General features: G+C 37.5%; 1 protein-coding gene across 1 annotated transcript in view; it reads right to left on the bottom strand.

Annotated features, from left to right (window-relative positions):
• The window catches only part of LOC150078289 (casein kinase I-like), a 158,408-nt gene that overhangs the window by 49,981 nt on the left and 89,865 nt on the right, over positions 1–18,562 (bottom strand). The window lies entirely within an intron of this gene.

The following is an 18,562-nucleotide window of genomic DNA, read 5'->3' as shown; positions in this document are numbered from 1 at the left end:
ATGTGTTATTATAATTTGGAATGGAAGACAACAGAATTACAGCTGCTAAACTGCACCAACAGTGTCCACAGAAAAGGAATGCAGCAGAAGTTAAATACGTAACTAAAAGCAGAATGACTTTGTGTGAGAGGAGTCATTAATTAATCTAAAGTATATGTAAAACAGTACAGTGCAAGTGAGTACACCAATCTTATCACAGATTCTTTTCTTTTCCAACAGCTCACTTTAAAACTTATCAAGCCATGCTAATGGCAAGTATTTCCACATAAGTATCTTTCCCTTCCAAAATTTAAAACAGTATATTATGTAATAAATGTAATTAAATTCTGTATTCATTTTTAATTTGTATAACTTGTATACGCTCATATCACTATATCACTACCACAAAAGAATAAGCTTTCTTAAATAAAAGCGGTGCCTCAATAAACTAAGGTTATTTCAGTTTTTGTTGTCATGCTAAAATAACCAACATACTGAAGTTTAAAGATTTTATTTAACACAGTTGTGCCTGTTTAAAACAAAGTTATTTATAGCAAATTTACGAGTATAATGAATGTTTCAGTTCCTCTTCTTTTAGAGCAGTGCTTCTCAAACTTTTTTGGATCACCCCCCCCCCTTAAAAAAAGCCTTTGCCAGGGCTTTTTTTTAGCCCACCAATATAAAGTGAAGCTAAATAACTGAAATGAATATTTGTCTGTTTGCCTCCAAAAATGTAAATGCAGCCCTACATGTATGTGTTTGAATTATAAAGAAAACTATTTACTGCACTTTATTCCTTCTTCGTAAAAAATTACAACTACATAAATAAAGTCAGTTATAGTCACTTAAATTAAGTCATAAAAATTAAAATTAATTACATAAATGTCATGATATTAAGGAAATAGTTAATTATATTTTAATATTTAATGCGATGGATGAGCTTGGTAGAGATTTATTAGCTTATCAATATTAGGTTTAATATCTGTAAGTAGAAGTTGTAAATCACCACATTTAACAATATCCAGACAATTTCTTTGTTTTGTCAGCAACTGAGATACAGCACTGAAACCAATTTCGACTAGATATGATGTTGGAAAAGAAATAAGTAATTTTTTTACAATTCCCCACAATGCAGGATAATGGTCAGGGATTTTCTTTTGTAACCAAAATTCCTGATATGAATTTTGCAATTTTGGCTTCAGTTCAACTTCATTTTGTAACTCAATAAATTCTTCTACAAAACGTTCACCATCATCATTATTTAAAAAAGGATTTATAACCCAATCTAGAATTTTCAAATTAAGGAGATCTTTGAACCTTTCCTGCATATCTCTGTGCAACATTTCTAGATTATTACAAAAAGTTAGTACAGTTTCATCAGCTATTTTTTTCTTTTTTCTCTATTTCCAACAGATTTGGAAATTGATACAATCCACTTCGTCCTACGTTGCACATAGAAAGCTTTAATTTTGAAGTAAATGCTGAAATTTGAGTTTTTGCCTTAATAAGAGTTACATCTTGTCCTTGTAAATGTAAGTTCATTGAGTTGAATCTAGTAAACAAATCTGCAAGATAAGCAATATCAGTTTTCATTTTCTTGAGGTCATTACTAAGGTCATTGTTCCTATCTTCAAAAAACTCGACAACAGTATCAAAGAGTTCATAAAATCTGTTGAGACAGTTGCCTTTTGACAGCCACCGAACCTCAGAGTGAAGTAGCAATCGTTCAAAATCTTCACTGTTTTGATCACAAAGCTTTCGAAATATACGATCATTCAAAGAATGTGCTTTAATTTTGTTTATAGCAGTAATAACAGTTTGTAGAGAATTGTGCAGTTGATCACCAAGTTTTTTCGCAACTAAATGCTGACGGTGAATGACACAATTAGCAGTAATAATATTTGGCACAGAATTTTTTAAATAAGCCATAAAACCCTTGTAACGGCCAATCACTGATGGTGCTCCACCCACCCCCTGTCGCCCCCTTTCATTCCTAATGCCCCCCCAGAGGGTGATATTGCCCACTTTGAGAAGCACTGTTTTAGAGACTCAAATGTTTGTTAGAGGTATCTTTATTAAACTGCTGGAAAAGAGCTGTTGCAAAGGAGGTAATTTGTATATTATCCCCTCCCAAAACAAAACAAAAATAAATAAATAAAACCCATCAGCATGGGAGACTGATGCACTTTTCACAAGAAAGCATAATTGCTTTCCACAAAGAAATGTATATGGCCAGTCCATAAGTGCAACATTTTGATTTTTTTCACCAATTGTGTGACACAATTTTTCTTAATTGAGTTAGCAGCATGAAGTTTTATTAATTGCTAATATAATATATTAAGATATAAATATGTCTAAAATAAAAGTTTCTGTCTATCTGAAGTTATGAATAATGAAACTAATTTTCATTATTCAATGAACAACTGAACAATGAAAAGTTACAAAAATAAGTGTTTTAAAAAGTGAGCAGAATAAGAGAGGAAAAACCAAAAAGAGAAAGAAAACAAATAATTGTATTAAAGATAGATGTGAAAACATTTTATGGAGAAAAGAAGATATCTCCAATAAGACAGGGGTGAATCTACATAGGAATGTAGATTCACCCCTGAAATTTATACTATATATATAAAATATATAATGATGATGAAAGAGGAAATTACCAAGTGAAAATAAATGATGGTCCAGAAATCCTAAAGAGGTCCTTGGAATTTGAGGGAGTACAATGTGTACAGGAAGGATAGACAGGATAGAAGGGGAGGAGGGGTGATGCTGCTAGTTAAGAAACAAAATCTCAGGAGGCGCATCCAGCTGACACGGGTGGACAGTGCAGTGCAGTGCAGTGTTGAGTCAGTTTGGTGCGACATAAGCACTAGGAAAACCAAGTTGAGAGTAGGAGTGTGTTATAGGCCTAATGACTCTGATGAGTACAATGAACAACTGTACATTGGAGTCGCTGGTTAAAGATGCATTGCAGGATCATCTAGACAAGACTGCAGCAATAATTCAGACACAGCATGGGTTTGTTAAGGGAAAGTCTTGTCTGACAAATTTGATAGGATATTATGATGTGGTTACAAAGGAACTGGATGCAAAAAATAATTTTGATATCATATATTTGGATTTCAGGAAAGCTTTTGACACTGTTGCGCATGGAAGACTATTGTACAAATTGGAGCAGAATGGTATTAAGGGTAAGTTGCTACAATGGATAAAAGGATGGTTAAGTGGGAGAAGACAGAGGGTAGTATTCAATGGGTGCTGCTCTTCTTGGGCTAATGTTATTAGTGGAGTCCCACAGGGTTTGGAGTTGGGTCCACTGTTGTTTTGTATATTTATCAATGATATTGATGAAGGTATATCAGGCTTAGTGTCGAAGTTTGCAGATGATACAAAGGTTGGCAGGGTTGTTAATGACAGTAATGGTAGTGTGCTACTGCAACAGGATCTAGATAATTTGGGCAGATGGGCTAAGAAGTGGCAACTGAAGTTTAACCTTGACAAATGCAAAGTACTGCATATGGGTAGAAGTAACCCCAGAGAAACGTACCAACTGTGTGGTACTACACTTAAGGTGGTAGAAAATGAAAAAGACCTGGGAGTAATTGTGCAGTCAGATATGAAGTTTTCTGAGCAATGCAGACAGGCTGCCAGGGCAGGTCATGGGGTTTTGTCAAAGATATATAGGAATTTTGCTAGCAGGGAAAAGGAGGTGATTATCCCTCTGTATAAAGCAATGGTCAGGCCACGCCTTGAGTACTGCATACAGGTCTGGAGGCCTCATTTTAGGAAGGATGTAGATTTACTTGAGCGTGTACAGAGAAGGGCAACAAGATTGGTGAGGGGAATGAAGGGATCCTCTTACCAAGAGAGGCTTAAGTTCTGCAAATTGCAGTGGCTGGAGACTAGGCACCTGCGTGGTGATCTGATTGAGGTGTATAAGGCCTTGAATGGGATCAGCACGCTGAATTCTGATGGGATCCTTCCACTTGTTCAGATTACGAAACTAAGGGGGCATAAATTCAAATTAAGAAAACACAGATGTAGATTGGATGTGCGGAAATTTGCCTTTAGCCAGCGGGTGGTTAATTGCTGGAACAAACTTCCATCTGTCGTTGTGGAAGTTGATAGGTTGAATAAATTTAAGGAGGAACTGGACAGGCATTTGGAGGGAATGGTGTGATTTTTTTTTTTTTTTTTTTTGGCTGATGCTGCATAAGCTCATACATTTGCTTTCTTGCATCACATGCTACTACTACTACTACTACAGAGAAATAGAGTGGGCTAATAAATCAGATGGTCTTATAATGGGGGATTTTAACTTCCCAGATATAGAGTGGAACTTGTGGGTTGGTCACTCACACACTAGCAAGACTTTTATGGATTCATTGGATGATTGTTTTCTACCGCAGCATGTTCGAGAGGCAAACAGAAAGAGTAATATTGTGGATCTGATTAACAGTAGTGATTCTTCATGCATATAGAATATGCAGATAAAAGAACCACTACTTGGCAATGATCACAGTGTGCTGATGTGGGATTTACTCAAAGATGCCACTACCGTCAGGGGTAAAAGGAAGGGTTTTGCTTTCGTAAAGGTAACTAACAGTGGTCTCAGAGATTTTTTAAAATCTATACAGTGGGACCAACTGCTGTTATTACCAACAGCAAATTCTAAATGGGAAGCATTGAAGGAATTAATCTTGTTACTACGCTTTTCATACCAACTAAGAAATACTGTCCAAGGTTTAGGCCTAAATGGATGTCAGATGAACTAATGAGACCCGTGGCAGAGAAGAAATTGCATGGGATGCATAAATTATCGGGAGACACAGATGCCTACGGTAGATATAAGATAGTCTCTAATCAAGTCACAAAGGACACTACGTATATTATGAGAAATCTTTGGCAAAAGATACAAAGCAAAACAGTAAAGGCTTCCTTACTTATGTAAACTCAAGAGGGAGATGAATCAGATTGGTCCACTTGACATCAACGGTTCCATTGTTGATGAACTTGATGAGGTAGATGACAAACTGAATGAGTATTTTGCATCTACATTCACACATGAGGAAGTCTGTAGAGAAGTGGAAGCCAGAAGCTTATCAATCTCTGACAGGGAGCTAATGATTTTCTAATAACTGAGAGCAAAGTGGAGGAGAAATTGTTGAAATTGAACATAAGAAAGGCACCTAGGGGGGATGGGATCTATTCAGTTATATTAAAGGAAGCAGCAAAGGAAGTAAGCAAACCCATAGCCATAATTATGAAAGCTTCCTTGGATTAAGAGAAGATCCCCATGGACTGGAGGAGTGAATATAATACTCTAAATACTGCATATAAAATATATAATACTCTAAATACTGCATATAAAATATATAATACTCTAAATACTGCATATAAAATATATAATACTCTAAAAATTGCATTCATCATCATCATCAGCCATTTTCAATCCACTGCAGGATGAAGGCCTCTTCAGTAACTTTCCAGTTTCTTCTGTTTTGTGCAATGGCCATTCATTTACAACCCGTGAACTTGTGAATTTCATCTGTCCATTCCCAATGTTGTCTTCCGGGTTTTCTTTAACTCCTCTTGGGTTCCATTCTGTTGTTTTCTTAGTCCATCTGCCATCATGTTTTCGAGCTATGTGTCCTGCCCAAGTCCATTTCAGTTCTTTAGTTTTGATTAGAATGTCCTTTATTTGTGTTTGCTGCCTAATTCATGTGTTTCTCTTCTTTTCTAACAGTCTGATTCCTAATATAATTCATTCCATTCTTTGCTGTGTAGTTTTCAGCTTCTCTTCCATTCTTTTGGTGAGTGCCCAAGTTTCACTTCCATAAGTCATGGTGGGGAGTGTATACAGCAAAGCCTCAATTAGTATGAATAATGAATCCTGTGAAGCCATCGAATTCATACTATTCAAAGCTATTATAACACAAAGTATGATAATTGGTCCCATCCCAATGAAAATATGCAATTAAAATTTTTAAGCACAATTTTTTTATCTGTTTATTAACGTATATATTACAAAAATATAATAAAAATGAATTTCTCATTCAAGTTTATTAAAAACTAAGCAAAGATTGAAAACTTTATCCATATCTTGTTGGACATGCATGCTTCAGTCAACGTTGGGGTCAGCATCCATAACTTGTTGTTTTAAAGCTTCCAGAGTTTGAAATACTTTTTGTATTCTTTGATGGTGAACTCCTTCATCTGCACATTGTCTACTTCTTCATCAGTATTGTTGGCTTCTTCAAATGCATGCTGTTGATCTAAATTAAGAATTCCACTTCATTTGCCACCTCAAATTAAAATTTGAGGTGGCAAATGAAGTTTAACATTGACAAATGTAAAGTACTGCATATGGGAAACAGTAACTCCAGAGCAACGTATCAACTCTGCGGTACCACACTGACAGTGGTGGAGAATGAAAAGGACCTGGGGGTAATTGTGCAGGGAGATATGAAGTTCTCTGAGCAGTGCAGACGAGCTGCAAGAGTAGCTCATGGTGTCTTGTCAATGATATACAGGAATTTTTCTAGCAGGGATAAGGAGGTGATTATTCCCTTGTATAAGGCAATGGTTAGGCCACATCTTGAGTACTGTATACAGGTCTGGAGGCCTCATTTCAAGAAGGATGTAGAGCTGCTGGAACGGGTACAGAGAAGGGCAACAAGATTAGTAAATGGAACAAAGGGTTGCTCTTACGAAGAAAGGCTTAAGTTTTGCAAATTACAGAGTCTGGAGACTAGGCACCGGCGAGGTGATCTGATAGAGGTGTATAAGGCCTTGAATGGTTTGAGCATGCTCAATGCCAATGGGATTCTTCATCTTTCTCAGAATAATCACCTCAGAGGGCATAAATTCAAATTGAGGAAGGACAGATGTCGGATAGATGTGCGGAAATTTGCCTTTGGCCAGCGGGTGGTTGGTTGGTGGAACCGACTTCCATCACTTGTTGTTGAAGTTGATAGCCTAAACAAATTTAAAGCTCAACTGGACAGGTATTTCGAACGAACGGAGGGGTGAAATGGAAGAGGGTTTTTTTTTTTTTTTTTTTTGGGCTGATGCTGAATAAGCTTGCTTTCTTGCATCGTATGCCTCTACTAATGCTAATACTAATGCTAATGCTAAAGAAGGTCTCCATCATCATTTTTTCCAAGTGTGATTCAAGCAAGTCATGGACATTTCTAGCATTCAGTTCATCTAAACCAAGCCATCTTCCAATGTCTGTTATTTCTTCAACAGCCTGCACTTGAGAAGGAAAGCCATCAAAATTATTTGTGTAATGAGACAAAATGTGTTTCCAGACTGCTTGCAGTTAATTCTTACCAAGCATGGGAAATATTTTCAATTGCATCTTTGATGCTATATTTTTTCCAGAAATCAATTAAAGAAATTGCATTGTCATTTGTTGTTAGAGCAATTCCCTGTGCAAAAACTCTTCTTAAGTAGCAGGCTTTAAATGTTGGATTATTCCTTGGTCCTTGGACTGCAATAAAGATGTTGTGTTTGCCGGTAAAAAAAACGACTTTTATATTCTCACACAACATAATATCAGTGTAAATACACCATAGTTTACCCATAAGTTTAACTACATACGTAGTGTAGCGGCATCATTTAGATTTTATCTCATATTGTGGCTACCTTCACAACGAGATACCAGGTATTGCACTACATCAAATAAATAATGCTTCTCTGGTAAAGGAGACTACTGTTATTTATTCTCAGTGGGCACCACCACCACCCAGATGCATATTGGACCTTGTTGGCTCACTCATCAGTGGGCGGGCAGGCACCCTGATAATGCAGCCATGCCATCACGGTTGTAAAGTTAATTCCACAACATGAGAGATTTTTTTTTTTTTTTTTTTTTTTTTTTGGTAGTTGTTGGCGCATAGACTTCTGTGGCCATAATGCACCTCCCAAGGTTTTTGCAGTACTTTGATCCAAGCCTGAGGCGGGAATCGAACCCACAACCTTTGGGTTGCCAGGCAGGCACTTTACCCACCCAGCTAGCCCAGCCAAATGGTGAAGATAATGATAATATGTTGCACAAGGCATAATATGTTATTGGTAGAAATTAACTATATAATATCGGTTTAAAAACACCATATAAAAAGGGGCTTAGAGGGGAACAGGCATTCTGTGTGTTATCAGACACTCAGTCTAAAACACTGATGGATCCAATATTTTTCTATTTCAGAAGATTTAGGAGAAGTCCGGTTGGCCTGCCTCCCTAAAATCCACTCATGCACACCTCAATGGTAAGCCCTGTTACGCCACTCAGGTGGCAACGAACGTGTAGAGTGGTTCTCTTCAAGATGCCTGGTCAGCGTGAAGAGGAAAAGACCAAACCCTCCAGCACAACGAAACAAATGGCCCTCAGTCCCCAGCGGCTTTCACTCCCCCTCTTATGGCAGCGAGAGGATCAGAGTGGAAGCAGAGGGTGCTAAGAATCTCTGGGTACGATCAGGCTGCCATGCACAGAAACTGAACTTGGCCTCTTACAACGTAAGATCGCTCATCGGTGAAGCCAGGATACTAGAGCTGGAAAAGGAATTAGAAAATGTGAATTGGAATCTCATTGGTTTGGCTGAAACATGAAGAAGAAATGAATCACTTATAATTTATCAAGTGGAAATCTGCTGTACACCAATGGAAACATTGAAAGGAGTGAAGGTGGAGTTGGCTTTCTGGTCCATAAAGATATAAAAAACAACAATTTGGAATTCAAAAGTACATCACCAAGAGTGTCAAGACTACTATTCAGGATTTCTAAGAGGTATAAGCTAAAAGTTATAATGATTTATGCACCAACATCGAGCCATGATGATGAAGAGGTTGAAGAAATGTACACCGAAATTGAGAGTCTTCTAGATAAACAGAAAACTCACTACACTATCATTATGGGGGACTTCAATGCTAAGGTTGGAAAGAGACAAAACAGCGCAGAAAGGGCAACTATAGGAAATTTTGGAATTGGTGAAAGAAATGAAAGAGGTGAAAGACTTGTGGAATTTGCAGAATCTAGAGGAATGTCAGTAATGAACACTTTTTTCAAGAAAAGGGTGAACAGAAAGTGGACATGGAAGAGCCCAAATGGATTAACAACTAATGAAATTGACTTCATCCTCACTAACAGAAGATATATCGTGAATGATGTTACTGTCCCGAACAAGGTAAATGTTGGAAGTGATCACAGAATGGTAACATGCACACTTGATATAAATGTAAGAAAAGAAAATAAAAAATTGACTCAAGTAAATAATACAAAGGTCTTTGAGATATCAGAAGAGGAGAAAAAGCAGTATGTACTAGAACTTAAGAACAAGTTTGAACTTCTGCAGACTGTTCGAGACCAGTCGACAAGGAATATTACAACTTTTTCAAAGTGATAAAACCCAAGAAACGTATAGGTAAAAAGAAATCCAAAGAAAAAATCAGTCAAGAAACACTTGTCATGATGAACCGAAGACGACAAATGAAGAGAAAGAAAAAAACTTGCAGGGAGAAAATTTGAGTATACTGAGTTATGCAAAGCCATTAGAAAGAGACTCAGAGAGGACATAAGAAAATTTAACAAAAGAAAAGTAGAAAAAGCATTAAGGGAAAACAAAGGATTTAAATCAGCAGTCATGAGCAGTATTACAGAAAGACAAATGATAATGAAACTGAAGAATAGCAATGGTGTACTTATGAATAGCAGAGAAGGCAATTGAAATAGCAGAAGACTACTATAAAGAGTTATAAAAGGAGTGAGGGAATGATGCCAGCAGTAGGGAAGATGGATCGCAAATTAGTAACACACACAACAAAACTGATATCCTTCCTGATGAGGTAGAACATCCGTTGAAGAAAATGAAGAATTAGAACGCCCCAGGTGAAGACAAAGTTACTATAGAGTTATTAAAATTGGAAGAAAGAGACATGACACAAAAACTGGCAAGACTCTTCACAAAATGCATTAGAAAAGGTGTGATGCCTAAGTGGAATAATGCAATCATAGTTTTGCTGCATAAGAAAGGAGATAAATCAGAAATTGGAAATTATAGACCAATTAGCTTGTTATCCCACATCTACAAGTTGTTCACAAGGGTCATTACTAACAGATTAGAAAGAATACTTGATGAAAATCAACCGAAAGAGCAAGCTGGCTTTAGGACAGGATTTTCAACCATGGATCGCCTTCACGTAATGTCACAGCTAATGGAGAACGCAAATGAATATAAAACACCATTATGCCTGGCATTTGTGCATTATGAAAAGGCATTTGACTCCATACAGCATAAGGCAATGTTTCGGGCACTGGAAAGACAAGGCACAGATATCCAATATATTATGATTTTGAAGAAAATATATGAGAATGCTACCTCCTTTATTAGACTAGACAAAGACAGTAATAAATTTAAAATTGAGAAAGGAGTTCGATAATATCTCCGAAATTGTTTACTGCTGCCCTTGAGGAAGCTTTCAGAAGATTTGACTGGTGGCAGAAAGGAGTCAATGTGAACGAAGAGTACCTAAACCATTTACGATTTGCAGATGACATTGTGGTCATAAGCCACGATCCCAAAGAATTAGAGGATAATCTTAACCAGTCATGCAGAGTTAGTAAGGATTTTGGACTAAATATAGCTAAAACAAAAGTAATGATGAACAAGTATGCCACAGAAAGGGATATAATGATTGAAGGAGCAGTAATTGAAAAGGTGGAGTCATATACTTATCTGGGACAAGTCATTAGCTGTAATAATGATAAATGGATGGAAGTCAAGAGAAGAATAAATTTTGGATGGATAGCATCAAGGAAATATAGTTACATACTGAGGATCAATATCCCAATTTGTCTGAAACGTAAAATAATGAACCAATGCATACTCCCCCCATGACTTATGGAAGTGAAACGTGGGTACTCACCAAAAGAATGGAAGAGAAGCTGAAAATTACACAGCGAAGAATGGAACGAATTATATTGGGAATCAGACTGTTAGATAAGATGAGAAACACATGGATTAGGCAGCAAACTCAAGTAAAGGACATTCTTGTCAAAACTAAAGAACCAAAATGGCTGTGCGCAGGACACACAGCTCGAAGACATGATGACAGATGAACTAAGAAAATAACAGAATGGTACCCAAGAGGAGCTAAGAGAAAATCTGGAAGACAACAACGGAGATGGACAGATGAAATTCATGAGTTAGTGGGTAGTAAAATGGATGGCCATTGCACAAAACAGAAGGAACTGGAAAGTTTCTGGAGAGGCCTTCATCCCGCAGTGGATTGAAAATGGCTGATGATGATGAAAACCAAATAGCCATATAATAACCATAAATAACGTATACCAATGCTAGAAGTATATAGTGCTGACCTGGCTAGCAGTGTGGGTAAAGTGCCTGCCTGGCAACCCAAAGGTCATGGGTTCGAATCCCACCTTGGGCTTGGATCCAAGTACTGCAAAACCTTGGGAGGTGCATTATGGCCACAGAAGCCAATGTGCCAAAAACACCAAAAAAAAAAAAAAACAGTATATAGTAGATGAATTTGAAGTGTTGGTCAAGACATCAAAGGCGGATATTGTTGGGATATCAGAGATGTGGTGTCACACAGATATTAGAAATGCAGAATTGGAATTTGGGGAGTATAATGTGTACAGAAAGGATAAACAGGATAGGAAGGGAGTAGGGGTTATACTGTTAATTAGGAAAATCAAAATCAAAGGAAGCGCATCTAGTTGACATAGATGGACAGTGCAATGTTTAGTCAGTTTGGTGTGACATAAGCACTGGAAAAGCAAAAATAACAGTAACAGTGTGTTATAGGCCTAATGACTCAAATAAGTATAATGAACAATTGTACAGAGAAACAGAGTGGGCTAGTAAATCAGAGTGTCTTATAATGGGGGAATTTAACTTGACAGATATTGACTGGACCTTGTGAGTTGGTCACCCGCACACTAGTAAGACTTTTGTGGATTTATTGGATGATTGTTTTCTGCAGCAGCATGTTCGACAGGCAGTGATCATTTATCAGCAGTGATCATTCGTGTATTAAGAATTTTGCAGATAAAGGAAACACTAAGTGGCAGTGATCACAGTGTACTGGTGTGGGATTTACTTAAAGATATAATTACCATCAGGGGTAAAGGAAAGGGTTTTTGCTTCCGTAAAGGTGACTACAGTGGTCTCAGACAGATTTTAAATTCTGAAGAGTGACCAACTGATGATGTTACCAACAGCAAATTCTAAGTGGGAAGCATTCATGTAATTAATCGAGGAAGCTACTAGACGTTTCATACCTATTAAGAAATACTGTTCAAGGTTTAGGCCTAAATGGTTGTCAAATGAACTAATGAGACTCGTGGCAGAGAAGAAAAGTGCATTGGATGCACATAAATTATTAGGCGACACAGAAGCTTATGGCAGATATAAGATAGTTTGTAATCAAGTCACAAAGCAGATTAGGCAAGCGAAGGCAGATTACGAGAAATGTTTGGCAAAGGATGCTAAGAAAAACAGCAAGGATTTCTTTAGTTATATAAACTCTAAAAGGAAGGGGATGAATAAGATTGGTCCACTTGATATCAATGGTACAACTGTTGATGATCCTGCTCCCTAAGGGGAAGCTAAACGAAAGTAATTACAGACTAATGTTATTAGTGGAGCCCCTCAGGGTTCAGCGTTGGGTCCATTGTTGTTTTCTGTATTTATAAATGATATTGATGATGGTATATCAGGCTTAATGTCCAAGTTTGCAGACGATACGAAGGTTGGCAAGGTTGTTAAATGACACTAATGACAGTACACTGCTGCAACAGAATCTAGAAAAGTTGAGCAGATGGGCTGAGATTGATTGTTTGTTATTTGGTTTTTAGGAGCATTAGCAACTAAGGCCATATTGCTCCGGGATATGCGGTGGTCATTTCTTGACCTTTCCGCATCCTCCGTATTTGGTGGTGACAGGCCGGAACCCCGGTCTAATCAAGAAGCATGTGCAATGCACTGCTGCTCCTTCCCACCTGGCTACGGAGGCGCCAATGGGCTGAGAGGTGGCAAATGAAGTTTAACATTGACAAATGTAAAGTACTACATATGGGAAGCAGTAATCCCAGAGTAAGGTATCAACTCTGTGGTATCACACTAACAGTAGTAGAGAATGAAAAGGACCTCAGGGTAAATGTGCAAGCAGATATGAAGTTTTCTGAGAAGTGAAGATGGCCTGCAAGAGTAGCTCATGATTTCTTGTCAATGATATACAGTAATTTTTTTGGCAAGGATAAGGAGGTGATTATCCTCTTGTATAAAGCAATGGTCAGGCCACACCTTGGGTACTGTATGCAGGTCTGGAGGCCTCATTTTAAGGATGTAGAGCTGTTGGAACAAGTACAGAGAAGGGCAATAAGATTAGTGAATGGAACAAAGGGTTGCTCTTACGAAGAAAGGCTTAAGTTTTGCAAATTAGTGTTATACACCTCAATCAGATCACCTTGCAGGTGATCTGATTGAGGTGTATAAAGCCTTCAATGGTTTGAGCATGCTCAATGCGGATGGGATTCTTCCTCTTGCTCAGAATAATCACCTGAGAGGGAATAAATTTAAATTGAGGAAAGACAGTTGTAGGATAGATGTGCGGAAGTTCGCCTTCAGCCGGCAGGTGGCTGATTGGTAGAACAAACTTCCATCTGTCGTAAAAGTTGATAGCTTAAATAGATTCAAGGCAGAACTTGACAAACATTTGGAGTGAGTGGATGGGTGATATAAGGGTTTTTTTTTTTTTTTTTTTTTTTTTTTGGCTGATGCTATATAAGCTTGCTTTCTTGCATTATGTGCCTTTGCTAATGCTCAGATAGCAAACAAACTGAGTATTTTGCATCTACATTCACACATGAGGAGTTATTAAGGAAAAAAAATGCCAGTAGGTTATCAAACTGTAGCAGGGTGCTTCATGATTTTGTAATAACCATCCACTGGCTAAAGGCGAACTTCCGCAAAGTGGAGGGAAATTCTTGAAGTTAAACATAAGAAAAGCAACCGGGGTGGATGGGATCTATCCAGTTATATTAGAGGTGGCAAAGGAACTATGCAAATCCTAAGCCATAATTATGAGAACATCCTTGGACTCAGGGGAAGTCCCCACGGATTGGAGATGTGCAAATGTATCCCCAATTCATAAAGGGGGATCCGAAGGGTGACACAAGTAATTACAGGTCAGTTAGTTTAACTTCTGTTCCAGGTAAAATAATGGAGTCACTGGTTAAAGATGCATTTAGACAAGACTGCAGCAATAATTCAGACACAGCATATGTTTGTTAAGAGAGTCTTGTCTGACAAATCTGATTGGATAATATGATTTGGTTACAAAGGAACTGGATGCAAAAAATAATTTTGATATCATATACTTGGATTTCAGGAAAGCTTTAGACACTGTTGCACATGGAAGGCTACTGTACAAATTGGAGCAGAATGGTACTAAGGGTAAGTTGCTACAATGGATAAAAGGATGGTTGAGTGGGAGAAGACAGAGGATGGTAATCAATGGATGCTGCTCTTCGTGGACTAATGTTATTAGTGGAGTTCCACAGGGTATTGTGTTGGGCCCACTGTTGTTTTGTATATTTATCAATATATTGTTGAATGTATATCAGGCTTAGTGTCGAAGTTTGCAGATGATACAAAGGTTGACAGGGTTGTTAATGACAGTAATGGCAGTGTGCTAATGCAACAGGATCTAGAAAATTTGGGCATATGGGCTGAAATGTGGCAACTGAAGTTTAATATTGACAAATGCAAAGAACAGCACATGGGTAGAAGTAACCTCAGAGAAACGTACAAACTGTGTAGTACTACACTTAGGGTTGTAGAAAATGAAAAAGACCTGAGGGTAATTGTGAAGTCAAATATGAAGTTTTCTGGGCAATGCAGACAGGCTGCAAGAGCAGGTCATGGTGTTTTGTCAATGATATACAGGAATTTTGCTACCAGGGAAAAGAAGGTGATTATCCCTTTGTATATACAGGCAATGGTTAGGCCACGCCTTGAGTACTGTGTACAGGTCTGGAGGCCTCATTTTAGGAAGGATGTAGATTTGCTTGAGCGTGTACAGAGAAGGGCAACAAGATTGGTGAGGAGAATGAAGAGATCCTCTTACCAAGAGAGGCTTAAGTTCTGAAAATTGCAGCAGCTGGAGACTAGGCACCTGCAAGGTGATCTGATTGAGGTGTATAAGGCCTTGAATGGGTTGAGCATGCTGAATTCTGATGGGATTCTTCCACTTTCTCAGATTACGAACCTATGGGGGCATAAATCCAAATTGAGGAAAGACAGTTGTAAAATAGATGTGGGGAAATTTGCCTTTAGCCAGTGTGTGGTTAGTTGCTGGAACAAACTTCCATCTGTCATTGTGGAAGTTGATAGCTTAAATAAATTCAATGAGGAAATGGACAAACATTAAGAGGGAACGGTTGTGTGAATTTTTTTTTTTTTTTTTTTGGCTGATGCTGCATAAGCTTATACGCTTGCTTTCTTCCATCACATGCCACTATTACTATAACCATATAATTACATACATAGTGTAACAGCAACAGCATCGTTTAGATTTTATCCCATATTGTGTCTACCTTCACAATATTATACAGTTAATTTCTATCCATAACATATTATGCCTTGTGCATTTAGTCTTCAACATGTTATTATCTTCACCATTTGGCATCTCTCATATTGTGGAAATAACTTCGCGACCGTGATGGCATTTCTGCCTTATCAGGGTAGCTGCCCGCTCACTGATGAGTGAGCCAACAAGCTCCGAAATGCGTATGGGTGGTGGTGCCCACTGAGAATAAATAATAGTAGTCTCCTCTACCAGAGAAGCATTATTTATTTGAAATAGTGCAATACCTGGCATCTCATTGTGAAGGTAGCCACAACATAAGATAAAATGTAAATGATGCCATTATACTACATATGTAGTTAAATATGTGGGTAAACTATGGTGTATTTACACCGATATTATATAGTTAATTTCTATCCAAAAAATATTATGCCTTGTGTATTTAGTCTTCAACATATTCTCACACAATGTTCCAACTGTAGTGGGATGACCAGGGACATTATCTAAAATCAATAATGCTTTAAAAGCAATATTGTTATCCTTGCAATAATTTTCAACAGCTGGGCAAAAATATGTTGAAAACCAGTCTTCAAAAAGAGTTTTGGTCACCCATGCTTTCTTATTTGAGTGCCAAAAAACTGGACGCGATTGCTAATTGTAGCATCTAAGAGCACAAGGATTCGATGAACGATGAACAAGCATTGGTTTCAATTTAGAATCTCCTTCTGCATTGCCTCCCAATAAAAGTGTTAAATGATCCTTAGCCACTTGATATCCAGGTTGACTTTTTCCCTTTTTGGAAATTCTGGAAAGCATTCTTTTCCAAAATAATACAGTTTCACATCTAGATTAAAAATTTGTTGGTCTGTGTATCCACCTTCCTCCACTATTATCTTCCAAATATCAGGATATTTAGCTGCAGCTTCTTTATCTGCATTGGCAGAAGACTCACCAGTACTTTTAACATTATGCAATTGAATTCAATTTCTAAAACGGTCAAACCAACCATTGCTTGAAATAAAAGTTTCTTCAATTTCCACATAAACCCAGTTTTTTTTTTTTTTTTTTTTTTTCACTGCCATAAAGAGACTCAAAGCTTTTGTTTGAATTACTGCTTTGTTAAGAAGAATACGTTTTTGGTAGCATTCTTCCACCCATACAGATAAGAGATGCTCCATTTATATCATTGTAAATCTTCTATTCATAGTACTAGTTGTTTGCAAGCCACAAAAAGCTGCTGCAATTTTACCTTTTTCTTTTATTTCATCTGTGTGTTTTATAATATCACGTACCACAGATTCATGCATTTCGACATCTTGGCCTATTTTAGAATTGCTATCGCCATGTGCATGTCATTTTATTACATAAAATTTTTGTTCTTATGTAATAGCAAGCCTCCTCTTTTTTTGCACCACAAGTATTCTTCCTTTTGTCCATATTTGCTAGGGGCAGTTTATCAAAATTTAAAATATAACATAATACTATACACATATATAGGATAACAAGCTACACCACGTCTTTACATAACAATATCCATGTGTGGACCGGCTGGTGAGTGCTTGGTTGGTGCAACGCGGTGTAAGTCATCAAAAACTCACAGCAATTGTTGGCGCAGTTTGGAATAAAAACTCGTACTAACTGAATTTTGAATAGTATTAAATAAGCCCTGAAGCCAGATGGGCAGGATCAGAAGTGTGTAGCACACGCTTCTTTATTAGACCGGAGTTCGAGCCCGTGATCACCAAATATGGAGGATGTGGAAGGTCAGGGAATGACCACTGCATATCCTCAGCCCAGATAAAGGGTGAGGGTTGGCAATGGGAAGGGCATCCGGCCGTAAAAATTGCATGTCAAAACAATAAAAATGCTGACCCCATATATAATTGGAAAAGGCGAGGAAAAAAAAAAAAGGTCTGGTATCATTTTATAATTTGTACTAAATCGAATTTCGTGCTATTCAAATTCGTACTAATCGAGGCTTTGCTGTATACTGGTTCGTTATTTTAGGTTTCGCACAAATTGGGATATTGCTCCTCAGTATGTGACTATATTTCCTGAATGCTATCCATCCAAAATTGATCCTTCTCTTGACTTCCAGTCTTTTATCATTATTACAGCTAATGTCTCAGATAAGTATATGAATCCACCTTTTCAATTAGTGCTCCTTCAATCATTATATCCCTTTCAATGGCATACTTGTTTATCATTACTTTTGTTTTAGCTGACGCACAAGTTAGTGCAATTGAATCATTTCTGTACGTAGCCAACTACTTACGTAGTTATAAATTGGATATTAAGTAAATTAGTAAACCTTCACGAGTTGCCATGATACCGCACTACTTTGAATAAGTAACATTTCACCATAGAAGAAGACTATTGTTACTTATTCTCAGCGGATACCATCACCCATATGGCACTGTTTCGGAGCTTATTGGCTCCTCACCAGTGGATGGGCAGGTACCCTGGTGTTGCAATGATGACAACCCAGTTGCAAAGTATAACTCCACAATATGAGAGATGCCTGATGGTGTGGAGTAATTTAGACTGCTAATAATGCCAATTTATAACTACTTAAGTAGTTGGCTACATACAGAAATGATGCAATTGCACTAACTTGTTTGTCAGTTAATTCCCTTCATAACCCGAGGCTTTATTCCTAAACTATTCTGCAGAGTTTTACATAATTCGGGAATGACTAGTAACATATTGCCACTATTATTATTATTGACAAATCTGAATTCCGCGCGATACTTGTTAATGTTTGACCATTTTCATACCTTCTTATTAGTTTAATTTTCTGATCCAAATAGATCGCTTTACTTTTGTTGGTAGATGTACTAGTAGCACTGTCACTTATTCTCTTAGTCGGCACCATGATAACGGTCAAAATGAAATTTTCTGTAAACAACTTCACAAGGTTAAGGCAAAAACTCACTATTATCATCCCACAGGAGCCCACATTTTACTAAAGCAC

Source organism: Mastigoproctus giganteus, chromosome 11, assembly GCF_048544385.1.
Source record: "Mastigoproctus giganteus isolate SK-2022 chromosome 11, ASM4854438v1, whole genome shotgun sequence".
Lineage (NCBI taxonomy): Eukaryota > Metazoa > Arthropoda > Arachnida > Uropygi > Thelyphonidae > Mastigoproctus > Mastigoproctus giganteus.
Note: the sequence above shows the minus strand (reverse complement) of the source record. Positions and strands in the feature narration are given on the sequence as shown.